Below are 17,313 nucleotides of genomic sequence, written 5' to 3'. Positions count from 1 at the left end.
ATTTAGACAACAATCTAAAAACAGTTAAAATAGCTCTATCGAAAATGCTGTTCAAATATGTCCCACTTGATCCATGTATGTTTAAACTTTGTAATGGGAAAATTGCAGATTTTGGCTCTACATCCACCTCCTCGTTCTTATCATTCTTGGGATCCGGGGCTTTAATCCCACAAACAAGTATCCGGAAGGCACTTCGCTGGTGGTCGGACGAAACACGCTGAGTGGTACAAGCGCGAAGAAAGGCCCTTCATGTATTCAGGAGGCTTCACACTGGTTACCGAAACAAGTGATACTCACATGTCTTGTAGTGAATTTGAATTAAACGTATAATGGCAGTGAGAAGCGCAATTTTTCAAATCTACTTTATTATCTACTACGTATATAAGAAGCAATTTACAAACAATATTAGTGCATCATTAAATGACTGCAGTGTTGTGATTAATTGTTCGAGCCAAATGGAAATGTCAGGGGATCACAATTTTCCATAATACCATGTCGCGAGATGACAAGAGTCAACCCTAACGTAATCATCTATGCTAAATCGTAAATAAAGAAAATTCTTTAACTGCTGGCTCCGACTGACAGAGAGGCAACAAACACAACCAAGATGAAGTTGTAGAAGAAAATATTTGCTATCTTTGCCACTTACCGGCGTGTATGTCGGTTGGTAGGTATTAAGATGCATTATCGGTGAGATCACAGAAGACCGTCCCGGTACAGTTTGTTCTATTACACAAACCACAACGAAACACTTGACGGTATGATGAATGATGCAGTTAGCGAAAGATGTTTTCCTTCCCCTCCTTGAAAATACCATCGAACACACATACTTTTGTGTGGGGCAGCTACTCGGATGTTGGTGAAACTTTGTGCCGAAAATAATGCCTAAGGTGATTTTCTTTCTTTGCAACCGTACATCTTCCGAGAATGCCTCTTTTTTTCGAGGAAAAATCACTGTAGCCTTCAACATGAATTTTTTGATTTACCAAGTTATGTCAGACCGAATTTTAAGACAAGATCCAATGGGGTAGTAGTTTAAACCACCCCCACAGAGTCAACATTTTAAGATGATAAATTTTGTTAGAACCTATAGATGTTGAAAAAAAATAACAGAACAGAACATTTAATAAACATTTCTCCTTAGGGTCTGTTCACAAATTACGCTTCTGGGGGATGGGGGAGGTCCAACTTGTGTTATACTTTGTTACACTAAAAGGTGGGAGAGGGAGTGGGTACTACCAAATGTTACGCATAACGCGAGAAAAAAATTATTTGAATGTCTTTTTTTTAATCACTGGTTGAAGTAATTGCTGTTTATCGTTATCGTATATTAGTCATTATCGAAATCAAGCATGCTGACATAGCGGGACTGATATGCGTAAAAATACCAAGCGAATATTGTATTTCTCGACGTCACAGTCTGCCTTCAAAATTTTCACAGTTACGCGTTACATGGGGGAGGGGGTGGGGGTGCCAAAAATGTTACTTTTTGTGACGAGGGGGAGGGAGGGGGACAAAAGATTTTTGCGCTACGTAATTTGTGAACAGACCCTTACTCGAAATTCAAGAGACGAGTGAGACCTGAAAAAAGATTTTCTTCATACATTTTTGGAGGAAAAACTTTATCAGTTTTATATTGATTATGGTTCGTAGACCGTAAACCTCATTGATGGAGGTTGAGGTAATTGTTTGCCATAGATATTAGACCTCTTCATGTTTTTAAAAAGTATCGAAAATTCAACCGGTCAGCCCAGAATCACAATTCTAATGTAAAATAAGCCTCCTGTCAAATTTTCAGCTAATTCGGATAAAATTTCGAGGTGGATCAAGTCGATTTAGTGTTTTTGGGCTATTTTCAATTTTGAAAAAAAAAAATCTAACAAGAGATATAAACACCGAAAACCATTGCAACCATCTCTATACGAAAGCTTCTGGTGTGCTCTACAAGTCTTGTGAACATTGCGATTCATTCCGTCTACGTTTTGACCATGTTAAAGTTATTTTTGTGCTTTTAAGTTCATAAATACACTGTTTCCCCCTAAAAGTCTAGTAGAAATATTATTCTATTTTCTGCCAAAACAGACAGTTTACAACGCAGCTAGTTGAAACATGATAGGTAAAATTCCGTTTCAAAGAGATATCCGAAAGCCGAACACCCTGTCGGGAGTACACGTCGGTTTCTTTTGGATCATGGAATCCAATGTTGCTTACAAATCCTGAAAACTGCATCAGAGATTTCACCGCCTTTCAGCTCCCATTAAAAAAGGGAATATTCATTTTCCCATTCCAAAGTCTGGTGAATTCCAACATTTAAAAAACACATAGGAAAAAACTCAAAGGTGCAGCACAATCGGGTTGTACCCAAAGGTGGCGTAGGACTACGTAGCTATTCGAAATTGATGGTATTTGCCATAATAAATTGTGTCGGTTTATTAACATTGAACAAACTGCTTGAAGGCCAACTGAATCAAGAAGTCGAATAGTTGTTCCCAGTTGGATGGATTTTGATTCTCTAACCGTGGAATTAACATGACTCATCGGCCGCTGAAGCCACTCGACTGGATTTCAGTCGGGGACATTACAATCCTTTCTTTGCCACGTACGCTTACATCGCGGGCGAAAACCAAACGTTGCAAAAAAATATATTTTTGTTTGGTTTCACGCCACTTCTGATTCTGCTTATTTCTTCTTTATTTCGGCCATTTTTGAGGTTTTTATACAAAAGAAGGTTGATCCGACAATCCGATATGCACTTTCTTCATAGTGCAAAACTCAATCGTAACTAGCAAATTTGATAGCGCGGCGGAGGGAGATGATGTAATTAATTTGAACGGATGGAATCATTAACAGCAACCAAGCTACCACGCTAAGCCCGATGCCGCCGAAACAATCCATTTTCGCAATTAACTCTTTCTTTCCATAAAATGCTGGTCCTGAGAAGAACCAATTTTCTTCTCCCAATGCGTCTTTCCAATAACTAACTGCATCCAAACGCTTGTCAGCACCTTGCGTTGAAATTGTCCGACCGTCACTTGTTGATGGCTCGAGCGCGCCGTAAAGCAGCTTTCTTGTATTCTACAAATTAAGCCCGTTAGCCCCGCTTTTTTGTGATCTGATATGAGTATAAATATAATGTGCACTCATAACGATTAATGAAGGGGCGGGGCATATGGAGTTTCTTCATTAGATATAAGAAAGCTGCTTTTCGGCGCGCGCGAGCCATTTTGATCGGGATTCCGCAGCAGACAACGGACCGCTAGAAGAATGACAAATTCTAAGAATCATATGAAATTTTCTCGCAAGATTCTGAATTTGGTTATGATATGTTGGTTATCTAAGATGCGTATTGTTGCGAGGAATAACAACAGAAATTTGACTCAAGACGAAGTTTCTTCATGTTGCAAAACATTATCTCTTGGCATCTGTCTGTCCGAGCGACGTTCACCGATGGGTGGTTGCTGTAGATAGTTTTCACTGAGGTGGTGTCTTCATTGATTTTATACAATGTATACAAAAGAAGGTTGAACCGACTATCCGAAATAAACTTTCTTCAAAGTGCAAAACTCAATCGTAAATAGCGAATTTGATAGCGCGTCGGAGGGAGATGCTGCAGTAAATTTTAATGGATGGATTCACTAGCAGCAACCAAGCTACCACGCCAAATCCGATGCCTCCGAAACAGTCCATTTTCGCAATTAACTCTTTCTTTTCATAAAATGTTGGTCCTGAAGGAACCATTTTTTTTTCCCAATACGCCTTTCCAATAACTAACTGCATCCAATCGCTTGTTGACACCTTGCGTTGCAACTGTCCGACCGCCACTTGATTTTTCGCCAAGCCTCCAAAGGTTGAAATTATTTTTCAGCATTGCCATACTGCAACCCACGCCTTCGTGCTGCTGTGTCTGATCCGCTGCATCGAATTTCGATCCGCTCTCTGTGGAATCCCGATCAAAACGACTCGCGCGCGCCGAACAGCAGCTTTCTTGTATTTAATAAATTAAGCCCGTTAGCCCCGCCCTTTGTGATCTGATATGGGTGTAAATATAATGTGCACTCATAACGATGATGAAGGGGCGGGGCTAATGGAATTACTTCATTAGATATAAGAAAGCTGCTTTTCGGCGCGCGCGAGCCATTTCGATCGGTATTCCCCAGACAACGGACCGTTCGGAGGATGACAAATTCTAAGAATCCTATGAAATTTTCTCGCAAGATTCTGAATTTGGTTATGAGATGTTGTTTATCTAAGATGCGTATTGTTGCGAGGAATCACAACAGAAATTTGACTCAAGACGAAGTTTCTTCATATTACAAAACATTATTTTTCAGCATCTGTCTGTCTGAGCGACGTTCACCGATGGGTGGTTGCTGTAGATAGTTTTCACTGAGCTGGCGTCTTCATTGATTTTATACAAAAGCCACCATTTTATACAAAAGAAGGTTGATCCGACTATTTGAAATAAACTTTCTTCAAAGTGCAAAACTCAATCGTAAATAGCGAATTTGATAGCGCGTCGGAGGGAGATGATGCAGTAAATTTTAATGGATGGAATCACTAACAGCAACCAAGCTACCACGCCAAACCCGATGCCACCGAAACAGTCCATTTTCGCAATTAACTCTTTCTTTTCATAAAATGTTGGTCCTGAGAAGAACCAATTTTTTTTCCTATTTTTTCAACTAACTGACACTACAATTTGTAATAAATTTTCAGCATCGGCACTGGCGGTGCGGGATCGCAACAGTGCTATTTTTATGGTCAACCCTTTCTTCATATGAAATGCTGGTTCGTTGAGGTTGAATGCAGCAACACGTCGAGCACCACCACCAATGCGACGGATTTCCTTTGAAAATGTTATAAGCGCCTCCGTGATGCTGTGTCCGCTCCGCTGCAATCGCTTTGATGCGTCTGCGTGAAACCTTGTTCAAACTGAGGATTAGATCCAAACCCAAACCCCCTAACTAGAGTCTCGGACTATAGGGGGGCATGAGCTGGTGATGGATAATATTCTAAGGCGATATAGAGTACTGTACCCATGGGCTGCCAAGGGTTTCTTATGCCTTTGCTGGTCATATGTCTTGTTGTTAACATCACTCAATATGAGAAAAATTTCTGAAATGATTTCTAGCAATGGTTTGATTTAGTCAATGCGTTATCGTGATGTCCTTCAATCGTATTTGGTTTGAGCGTTTTTCATTGTTTTTTTAGAATTTTGCACAAAATTTTCTAAGTGGTCGCTTCCCCCCGGGAATCAGCATTCCAGAGCATTCCGGAATATGACCAGATGGACAGAATACTTTCGAAACACATTCCTATAGAATTGTTTTGCAAAGTCGTGAAGTTTGATATGTCGGAAGACAGGTTTTGGAATTGATCGAAAAGTGGCCACTTCCCCCAGGGAATCAACATTCCAGGGCGCCACGGAATGTGGCCAGATGGACCAAATACCCCCAGAACAAATTCCTATTGAATTGTTGTGCAAAATCATAAAGTTTGATACGTTGCAATCCAGGTTTCAATATTGATCAAAAAGTGGCCACTTCCCTTAGGGAACTAGCATTCCAGCACTTCCTGGAATGTGACCAGAACACATTCCGCCGAGCTAGGATTGTAAAATCAAGTTTGATACGTCGCAAGCCAGGTTTCAGTAATGATCAAAAGTAGCCATTTCGACCTGGGAATCAGCATTCCAGAATATGACCAGATGAGCCAAATACCCTCAGAACACATTTCTATGAACTTGTTTTGCAAAATCATGAAGTTTGCCACGTCGAAAGACGTGCTTCCGACTTGATCAGGCAGTGGCCATTTTTCCAGACCGGGAGGTTATCCCAGTCCTCACATCAATATCTCGGGAACAATGTCCATTTTCTAAACGATGATCAATGTCCCTGGAACTATAGACATTTTGTGATCGATTGCAGAAAACAGAACCAAATTCCGATGTAAGACTGCTGAGAACCATCATTTTGAAAATTTAGTTTTACGTCAGGTACGTAACTGTTGAAGGAAACAATTGGAACTTTATCAGCAGATTACAGTGTCCGATTTATTCTTCTCCATCAACCAACTGCGCAATTCAGTAGGATACGCCAACAACGATGACCATGACCACAAAAACGGTTTGCCCGGTGATTTTCAGTAGATGCTAGTATAAGTAAAGAGTTCGTTTCAAGGGTTTGTCCTTTTATTGGAATAGGGGTCACATTGTTCGGAGGACGATGTCGGTTATTTTTGCTCCATATAAATAAAAAACAGGCGGGTTGTAGCAAGGGACCCGGCAAAACGTGGAACGCTATAGACGAAAGCGGAGACAGCAGACCCGTATTTTTCAGGAGTAGAAACACCACCTCGAGGAAGCGGAGGAGTGGAAGGAGTGGAAGGAAAGGGTCATATGCCCGATCTACCAGAAAGGTGACAAGCTGGAATGTGAGAGCTTTCGAGCGATCACCATCTTTAATGTCGCGTACAAAGTAATATCCCAGATCATCTTCCGTCGTCTGTCACCAATAGTGAATGAGTTCATGGGAAGTTCGGATTGATGGCTTCGTTGACGGCCGCTCGATAACGGACCAGATCTTTGCTGTACGGCAAATGCCGTGAATACTAGGTCCCAATGCACCATCTGTTCATTGGTTTCAAGGCGGCATACGACAGTATATACCGCGTAGAGCTATGGATATTATGGACGGCAATACAGCTTCCCTGGGAATCAACGGTGTAAGGTTTGCAAAACTGTGTGAAGATTTCGGGCGAACAGACCAGTTCGTTCAAATCGCGCCGGGGACTAAGACAAGGTGATGGACTTTCGTGCCTGTTGTTCAACATTGCGCTAGAAGGTGTCATACGGAGAGCCGGTGTAACAGCCGGGGAACGATTTTTAACAGATCCTGTCAATTTATTTGTTTCGCGGATGACATAGACATTGTCGACCGAACATTCGCAAAGGTGGCAGAACTGTACGTACACACAAGCAACTAAAGTTGGACTGGTGGTGAATGCATCGAAGACAAAATACATGCTTGTGAGTGTAACCGAGCGCGACAGAGCCCGCCTGGGAATCAGGGTTACGATAGACGAGGATACCTTCGAGGTGGCCGAGGAATTCGTCTAGCTTGGATCCTTGCTAGCGGCTGATAATAATGTTATTCGTGAAACACGAAGGCGCATTTTCTGTGAAAGACACCATCGCCCAAATGTATCATATACAAAACGCTTATAAGACCGGTAGTTCTCTAAGGACATGAAACATGGACAATGTTCGGGAAGGACTTGCCAGCACTCGGAGTATTCCGGAGACGGGTGCTTGTGAAAATTTACTTTTGGTTTTTATGGTTTATGCTAACGTAAAAACAACACGACACTAATAAAACGCGACGCGAGACAAGACATAACACTTATCGTTTTTACACTCGTCAACTAAGATTTCTTTAAATTACCTTTTTAGTCACAGTTGAGACTTGAAAGGTAATTTTTTAAAATCTTAGTTGACGAGTGTAAAAACGATAAGTGTTATGTGAGTGTGTGAGGAGAGATGGGTAGTGGACGTTGCGGTTGTTCTTAAGAATTAATCGCATTTTCTGCGTTAAGTTGTCGTGATAATTTACAATATAGTAAATTTGTTTTGCATTTAGCTACGTGCATAATGGTCTAGATTGAGATTTAATGATTATTTCATTATTCACTAAGTGAATTCAGCACATTGTTTTTTTTTTCACGCCAGTGATTTACTATGGTGGAATTATTATGTCATAGCACAATCAGCATGTATATGTGCATTGTTCAGTGATGACTGTATGTATTGGTGCATATCATGTGAACTTAGTTGTTAACGTCTTATGTGTGTTAGGATTTGAGTGACTTTATAATAGTTTTATTTCTCTGTATTTTTGTGTTAAGTACTTATACCATAAGTGTATAGAGTATTCGCTGGTGTCATGCTGTTATGATGGCGTGTATAATATTATACGGGTCAACCAGTTTGTGGCTCAATATGTTTCAAAGTTTGTCTTAACTTATTGTTATTTTTTTTTTACTGCAACTGTCTTGTAGAAATGTAGAGCAGCAATGCAGATAATAGAGGCACAAATGCGTGATGCCTCCCTACACATATGCAGTACTATTTGAGTATGTGATAGTGTAGTGGGTCACATTACTCTGTGAGTACCTCTATTGTTAATGTATGCTACTGTATTCTCCTAACTTTTTATAGGGGAAATGTTCCGATCTCAATCTCACTGTACATATATCCATCTCATCGCTGAACAAAGAAATACGGCACCAAATTCGTCGCTTCTTTTTGTCAACATGCGTGCTCACTGCTGAAAACAATCACAAAAATAATAAACAAACCAAATTCCTTTCCATTGCTTTGTTTTTGATGGGATGGAAATAGGAGCTATGGGATGAAGTGGTGAACCGTTCCCCTAGTATTACTTGAAAATGAATTTTATGGCAATTCCTTAGTGCTAGTAGTGGTAATACTTTCATACCTGGAATGAAATTTTGAGTGGTAAACTCATTCTTTCCAATTTTGGACACTGTCGACAACAGATCGTATTAGGTTCTGCAGCATGACGTCACGAATGAATTCGGTCCTCGTCAAATGAACTTTTTGACAGTTCAGTAGTTCTTTCCACTGACTCCGACGAAGACTCCGACAAGGTTCGAGTTCGTGATTGGTTGGCTGCCCCCGAGTCCAACGGGAAGTACTACTAATCTGTCATCAGTTTGAGGTTAGATACAGACGCTGCAGAACCTAATAGCGGATTATTCTTTTCACCAAAAATTAGAGATGGCTGCCAACAATACTCCAAACGCTCGATGCGACATGGAAGATGCTGGTCCCTCCAACTCTTCCCTTGGTAAGGTTGTTCCAGCTTTGTTATCCGATGAAGGCTTAACTAATCAGCAATTATTATCGGGTGATTCTGGTGATTCAGTGCCGATTCCCATCGCCGCCGTCACTCATGATCAGGCAGTGAAAGCGTGATTGAAGCGGGCGAGCATTGATCTAATTCAATCATAGCATTCAATGCCAGTGAGTGAACAGCCTTGCTCAGATGGATACCAAACAACGATTATGAGCGATCGTTGCTGCGTAAACAACGAGCGACAGGGTTCGCCAAGCCAAACTTGGTATGGTATCCAGGGAAGCTACGACTGAAGCATTTGTATTACGCTTGCTCTACTAGAATAAAACCAAAACACATCATGTGTTCTGCTTTATTCGATCTGCTTTCAAGTTGCTGGAATGGAGGAGAGAAAGTATCGAAGCCTCCCATGCAGTGTATCCGAGTTCTATTCTCATAGGCTAACTTAATTTTCCTAAAGTCTGAAAAGATTTTTCTAACACCGTGTGGTAACAACACTCATTGTTAGGTTACCAAGTGATTTGCCTCGCTCAGTTGTCTCCCATTGGTGAGCGATGAAGATCTTTAAACATTGAATCAACGAACGCCAAATTTCAACGATCTAGGAAGCATCAGCGATTAGACCGCAGGAGAACATCAAGTTGGCATGACTTTAGCTAATTTTTACTCATGATCTGATTTTTTTCAATGCCTGCATGATACGGACAGTGTTTTAGGTGATAGTGTGATCATCAATACTCTGACTAGAGGGCATAGTGCTACAGTGGATGGCTCTTCTGACAACAAGCGTGCTTTGACAAGTGAAAATCATCGTGTTCAAGTTAAACTCGTTAACGGTGCATTTGATAATGTGCTTAAAAACGCTCTGATTCGTGATTTGAACATCTGCTTGTTTTCCTCACCAGCCAATTCATTTATACCAAGCTTCCAAGGATGTGGTCTCAGATTCGGTGCTGTCTGGTTCGCACCAGATAACCAACAAAGCTGTGATTGGCTGAAAGATAAGCTCATTAGTATAAATGAAAAGGCTGGTGAGTTCAAGTTCCGAATCGAACCTTTCTCACTTCATCAAACCAAAATATGCATTTCCATTCCTTGGGATAACAGAGAGCTTCTGAAGGATGGAGATGTATTGAGGCGTTTGAATTATCAGAACCCTCGCATCCCCATTGAACGTTGGAGGGTTGTCAAAACAAAGTTTACCTCTATGGGTGATCGGTTAACCTTTTGTTGCATTGATGATGATTCTCTACGCCTGCTAGAAAATGATCACTATCGGATGAACTACGCATTCGATAAAGTATTCGCTAGAGTTTTACATCAGAAGTCTGATAGTCTGATAAAGTCTGATAAACCTTCGTAAGAGGAGGCACAAACAATAGTTTGTTTTCGAACCACGGTTTTTTTTTCTGCTCCAACCGTCTAACTGCGGACTTTTTACAAAAATGTTATATTCTTACCCTTTTCTAGGTTTACACGCTTTAGAAGTTTGTTTCTGCTTTAGATTAAGTTTATCTGACAATGCGAACTATTGTTTATTGAATTGTCAGACCGCATCGTGCTTTCGTGCTGTGCGGTTCTTTCTCTCTTTGCGGAAGGAAGTTTTTAATACTACCCGAAGCTATTTTAATTTCAACGGTGCTTCGTAGCGCTATTTGTACCCACTGATCCCGTTACGATCTTTGCAAGGACCCGTGCCTTCGTTTTACGTTGGACCCGTTTGCGGAAGTAAAATTCCGGCAAGCGGTGGTAATCCTGCAGGGACACCGTTCTGGGAAAAAACCTCTTAGAAGGTCACGTCTCCACGCTCAGCAATGAGCATTAATAAAAACAAGAGGAAGGGGGAGTCTCTGAATTCTCCACTTCCTTCAAAGAAACAAGGTTTCAAGACCGTCCTGCCCAAGCGCGGAAAAAATAGAAGGAAGCTGGAGACTTCAGATATTCCTTCTAACTCTAACGTTGACATTATTTCATCTCCTATCGAACTGAGCAATCAGTTCGATTTGATTAATGATGAAATTGAGCAAATCGAATATACCTCTAGCCCAGGTGATTCGATTCATGTGAAAAAGCAAAGGATTCCGCCAATTGTGGTATCTGTTGCCGAGTTTTCTGGCTTCAGGAATGAGATTTTGAGTAACCTTCAGGGGATCAAGGTTTCATTTCAGATTGCTAGGAAGGGTGACTGCCGCGTTTTGACGGGATCCTATGACGATCGCAAACGTCTTCTTCAGTATTTAACTGAGAAGCGCCATAAATTCTTCACATACGACGACAAAACTGAGCGATTGTTCAAAGTCGTCTTGAAAGGTCTCCCCAGTGATGACAAATCACTGGATGAGATTAAAATTGAAATTTCTCAATTACTTGGATTTGCGCCAGTCCAAGTAATTAAGATGAAAAAGAAATCCCACTCTGGTACTTCCCAAAGGGGCATTTCTCAAGAATTTTATTTAGTTCATTTTAACAAAAGTGAGCTAAATAATATGAAAAGTTTGGAAAAGGCCTGTATTATGACCCATGTCCGTGTTGCATGGGAACATTTCCGCAGGCCTGGGGGAAATTTCCAAAACCCCACTCAGTGCCGTAAGTGCCAAAAGTGGGGTCACGGAACCAAACATTGTCACATGGATGCTAAATGCATGATTTGTGGTGGAACCTCTCACGCCAAGGACGCATGTCCTGTGAGAGAAGATTCCAATAAATTTAAGTGTGCAAATTGTGGGGGCAATCATAAATCCAATTTCTGGGAATGCCCTTCACGCAAAAAAGTTTTGAATTCCCGTGCAAAATTGATGACGGGAAATTCCAATCGTATCCCAGATTCGACGGGTAGAAATTTTTCAAACGGTCAAATTTCGAAACCAGTTACCGGTCGAGCAATTCATACCCACCACAATTCACAAACAAATTTTGCCGCTCGTCAACGGGTAGCAAGCACTTCAGTAAATTCCAATTTTTCCAATGTACCTACGTATGCAAACATCGCTGCTGGTAGACAAAATTTCTCTTCTCAAAATGAGGTTTATACCCATGTTCCAACGGAAAATAACGGACATGTTGCCGATTCAGGTAGCATGACTGCTTCCGATTTTGATTTTTTAATTGAACAATTGCATCACATGATTGATGCAATGTTCAAAGCAAATACCATTCCTGAAGCTGTTCAGGTTGGTATAAAGTACACACAAAAAATTGTTATCGGACTCCGTTTCAATGGATCCAAATAATTGTGTGAAAGTTCTAAATTGGAATGCCCGCTCTCTAAAGGGTAAGGAAGATGAATTATTTAACTTCCTTTCAGTTCATAATGTGCATATTGCCATTATAACTGAAACGTATTTAAAACCAGGACTCTCCATTAAAAGAGATCCAAACTATTTTATCTACAGAAATGATCGTCCTGACAGTGCCTGTGGTGGGGTCGCCATCGTCATTAATAGACGTATCAAACATAAATTATTTTCTTCATTCGAAACCAAAGTTTTTGAAACCTTGGGAGTTTCTGTTGAAACAAATTTTGGACAATTTTCCTTCATTCTATTTGCCTTTTCAATGCAATGGGCAGCAAAAGAATTTGTTGAAAGCTGATCTTCAAATTCTGACTCGCAACAAATCAAAATTCTTCGTAATTGGTGACTTCAATGCCAAACACCGTTCATGGAATAATGCTCAAAGCGATTCCAATGGTAAAATTTTATTTGAAGATTGTTCTGCTATTATATTATTCAATATCCCAATGGACCAACTTGTTTTTTTTTCAGTCGAAATCCTTCTACAATTGATTTAGTCTTAACGGGAGGGAAATAAAATTTTATTAACAAATGGCGAAAAGGCTCAAAAACTTGCTCAGCAGTTTGAGAGTGCCCATAATTTTAGTCTAGGTCTCACTAGTCCAATTGAGGACCAGGTTACACGTAGCTTCGAAGACATTCTCAATCAAGAGAATGTTTTTGATCCTTCGTCGGGAACTAATTTGGATGAAGTGAGATCCAATACTAGAAAATTTAAAAATATGAAAGCCCCGGGTGATGATGGTATTTTCTACATACTTATCAAAAAACTTCCTGAGAGCTCTTTATCCTTTTTGGTTAATTTATTTAACAAATGTTTTCAATTGGCATACTTCCCAGATAAATGGAAAAACGCCAAAGTTGTTCCAATTTTAAAGCCGGACAAAAATCCAGCTGAGGCTTCTAGTTATCGCCCAATCAGTTTGCTTTCTTCAATAAGCAAACTGTTTGAAAAGATTATTTTAAATAGAATGATGGTTCATATTAATGACAATTCTATTTTTGCTGATGAGCAATTTGGTTTTCGCCATGGGCATTCAACCACTCATCAGTTATAAGGAGTTACGAACTTAATTCGGCTCAACAAATCTGAAGGATATTCGACTGGAGTTGCTCTTCTTGATATAGAGAAAGCATTTGACAGAGTTTGGCATGAAGGTTTGATTGTAAAATTGATGAATTTTAATTTTCCTCTGTACATTATTAAACTGATCCAAAATTATTTATCAGATCGCTCACTGCAGGTAAACTATCAGAATTCTAAATCTGATAGATTACCTGTTAGAGCTGGTGTTCCCCAAGGCAGCATACTGGGGCCCATATTGTATAACATTTTTACTTCTGACTTACCTGATTTACCACCAGGGTGTCAAAAATCTTTGTTTGCAGAGGGCGAAGCCTTCGTGTCATTTGTAGTAGATTGCAAAAAAGTTTGGATATTTTCTCCACTTACTTGCAAAAATGGAAAATTTCCCCGAATGCTTCCAAAACTCAGCTTATAATTTTCCCACATAAGCCGAGAGCTTCTTATTTGAAACCTTCTAGCAGACATATTGTCACTATGAATGGGGTTCCAATTAATTGGTCTAGCGAAGCTAAATATTTAGGACTTCTGCTAGATCAAAAATCAACTTTTAAAAATCAAATTGAAGGCCTTCAAGCCAAATGTAACAAATATATTAAGTGTCTATATCCACTTATAAACAGAAAATCAAAACTTTGTCTTAAGAACAAACTTTTGATTTACAAACAAATTTTTAGACCAGCCATGTTGTATGCTGTGCCAATATGGACTAGTTGCTGCAATACCAGAAAGAAGGCACTTCAGAGGGTTCAAAATAAAATTCTGAAAATGATTCTGAAGTTGCCGCTGTGGTATAGCTAGTACCAATGAACTTCATAGAATTTCTAATATTGAGACATTGCAACAAATGTCCAACAAAATAATTTCCAATTTTAGACAAAAATCGTTGCAATCTCCTATTGCAACGATTAACTCCTTGTACTCTTAGTATAAATTAGGTTAAGTTTAGTTTAAGTAAAAAAGTTTATTGAATTGTAATTATTATTTTCACTCGCATAGTTTTTCACAAAAATTGTTTTTGGTTTTAATAAAGAATTTTCTTCTGTAAAAAGATGTATTTTTCGACCTTCGGGTTAAAAAAAAACACACACACACACACTGGCTTCATGTTTTACGCTTTAGCGTTTTGTCATACCTTTTTCCTTCTTCCTTTTACCTTTTGGTATCCATCCCCATCCCAAAATCCTATCCTGTTACGGGTAAATGATGATATAGGCTTAATAGGCGAGGTACAAATCTCCCATTTGCAGGGGAACGTACCGCCAGAGCCGACGTTCTGATACCTGAAGCTGGTATTTTTATTATTCGCTTTTTTCAGTAATTAATAAACTTGACCGGTTCTTTTTCAAATAATCGATTCAAGCGATTTTCCAATACAAATTTTGAAGAATTTTTCAGGAATTCTTAAAGGTTTCTCTGTGGCCATTCAGAAAAAAAATCATGCGAACCTATAGAAAGATTTCTTAATAGATAATCTAAGATATTTCCTATGGAAATCCAGAAAAATGTCGCTGTGTGTTTCAGAATAATGTTTCATCGAATGTTCATAAAAATGTCTGAAATCAAATTCTTTCATAGTTTCGTCAAATTGCATTCCCATTGATATTGCATTGCATTATATCGTTGAAATTTTAAATATTTTGGCTGTTTTGGATATTCGTACCAAAACATAAACTTCATAATTTGTACGCAAATAACGCCTGCTATGTAAAGTAGATAAATGCAGCTGTCATTTTTCCTTGCGGAAAAATATTCCTTACCATTATTCTGCAAGGTAGAGTGTAGTTTCTACAAAAAAAATTGATAATTTGATGAAATTTTAAACCCTTAAGGTCACTCCTGACGGAATCCAAGATTAAAAGCGTTTTCGGGGGCACACCACTCGATACGGATGCAACGCACAACTGTCATTTTTATTTTTTCATGCATGCTGCGACGCAGCAAAGCTAAATCAACAAAAATGACAGTTGTGCGCCGCCTCTGAATCGAGTGATGTGCCCCCGAAAACGCGAGCACTTTGGAACTTGGATTCCGTCAGAAGTGACCTTAAAACCTTTCCTTATGAACAGCGTACTAGGTTTAACAAATTGATTCAAAAGTTTAAGAATGCTAAAGTCGTTCCTGTTCGCGTGACTAACATCTAGGCTACTTCAACCTGGCAGCCTGGCAGTACCAGTACTATAAGTGTCAAACCGATGTTGGGGAGAAACCAAACATGCACTACAACATGATCATAATATCATATTCAATTGAAACTTGTTGAAACATAATTTGACAAAATAATTTAAAAGATTACAGCGCCACTAGCGTTCTAGTACCTATGTTTCTACTGCTTAACTTGTTATCTAAGTATCATCTATAAGAAAACTACTTACTATATATCAGAATATTCTTGATTTTATCGCTGGATACATCCACTCGGCCCACAGCGCAGCATTCGACGGTAAGAGCAGATTTTTTCTTGTTCTGTTTGTGCCGTTAAATATTAATCGAACACCACATTTTCTTCATCTCGACAGATTCCGCACATCTCGTTCGTGTAGAAACTCACCCTCCAATGCACTCATTAACACTTGCTTTTCATCAAACTTTTTTATTTTTCTGCCTGAGGCAATATTTTTCATACAATTGCTTCTTTCTTCTTACTGTTACTGGATTATCACACTAAATTCCACCGGAACAATCAAAAATATTTCCCCGTTGAAAGTTGGCCAACAGCCCGGAACAACCGGTTCGTCTCAAATCACAATTCGATAACTTGGGTGCATTTATTTTGAGATTCTAACCGAGATACTGCGATGTTGAGGGAAAAATAGATCCCGAACGGCAGCAGCCTAGACGAACGCGTAGGAGTAGAAGATTCCACACCGTGACGACATCACCGACCGTTCTACCCCACCGCGGCCCACCCCAAGGTGGAAAACCCGTCCGAAAGAGTGAAACGCACTGCCCGAGTGGGACAGAGTGTGCGAAAGAGAGAAGAATAGAACGAACCGAAAACGACGACTACGACGGGAAGGCACAACACCGACCAACTGAACAACGAACCGCACGCGGCAAAGATTGGAGGAAAACTGGCTGCACATCGATGCCAGTCGCTGGGAAACCTCTACCGAGAAAATTGGCTGAAAGTGGAAATGACCACCCACCACCCTCCCACTAGCAGCGGCGCTGACGGCGCCGGCATCCACTGGGATGCAAATCCCCCAACTGTTAGTACGACTTCTCTATCCCTTGCTTTGATCATGGCATGGCGACGCATGAGAGTGTTAGTGCGATAAAGTGTCGTGAAAATGGTTCTGCTGCACGCTTTGAAAATGCGGGTGATTTGTAGGCATACGCGCTTCGTGGTGGCGGCAGCGTTGACAACTTCGCAGAATCAGCATAATTTGCATGGATAGCTGATAATTACCGGACCTCCATTTTTTTAAATTTCAGTGTGAATGACAACTCCAGCTGCTACCCTGTTCAGATATGAAGAAAGCGAGTTCGATATTCAAGCACAACATAGTTGAAGTTAGGAACGAGAGGAGCTCGCATGAAAGGCTATTATTGATAGCAATACAAAGCGATGCAAATTATGTCGGAATTGATCGTTTTGCATATGAGCTGAGACGGGATCCTCTCGTTAAGTAAGTGTTACATCATCACTTCCTTTCCCTCCCGTGTTACGGTAAAGATGGGCTCGACCAGAAGAAGTAAACTTAAGACTTTTATCATAAGCATAAGCATTCTATTTAAATCAAGGACTACACCCTGTTTGATGCAATATGAATAGAATTTATAGTGGAAATTTAAAAAGTTCTGACAATTCCACCTCGCTTGTGCTGTGGACAACAAGCGAGGGTTTTGAACGATGTTGAACAGAAAGCAACATTCCTGGCAACACCGATATTCTGTCGAAATTTCGCTACGCTTGATAGCAATGAGGGCGCCATCCTCACAACGACTGTTTTCGCAAGTGGAATAATATCTATCACTGTATTACTAGGACCATCCATAAATGACGTGTCATTGTAATAGGCCGTCATGACTACGATTCGCACAAATTAAAATAAAA

General features: G+C 40.1%; 1 protein-coding gene across 4 annotated transcripts in view; it reads right to left on the bottom strand.

The window, feature by feature from the left end:
- LOC134228095 (uncharacterized) overlaps positions 1-16,334 on the bottom strand; it is a 94,257-nt gene extending 77,923 nt beyond the window's left edge. For 3 of the 4 annotated variants that reach the window (XM_062709874.1, XM_062709878.1, XM_062709879.1), the window contains exon 1: positions 15,629-16,333. The gene's annotated coding sequence lies outside the window, so the exon portion shown is untranslated. Of the gene's footprint in view, positions 1-15,628 lie in introns of all 4 variants that reach the window. The other variant, XM_062709877.1, reaches the window with a different exon arrangement.
- Positions 16,335-17,313: the final 979 nt, after the last annotated feature.

The sequence above is a fragment of the Armigeres subalbatus genome, chromosome 3 (genome assembly GCF_024139115.2).
Source record: "Armigeres subalbatus isolate Guangzhou_Male chromosome 3, GZ_Asu_2, whole genome shotgun sequence".
NCBI lineage: Eukaryota > Metazoa > Arthropoda > Insecta > Diptera > Culicidae > Armigeres > Armigeres subalbatus.
This window is presented reverse-complemented; position numbering and strand designations above follow the sequence as displayed.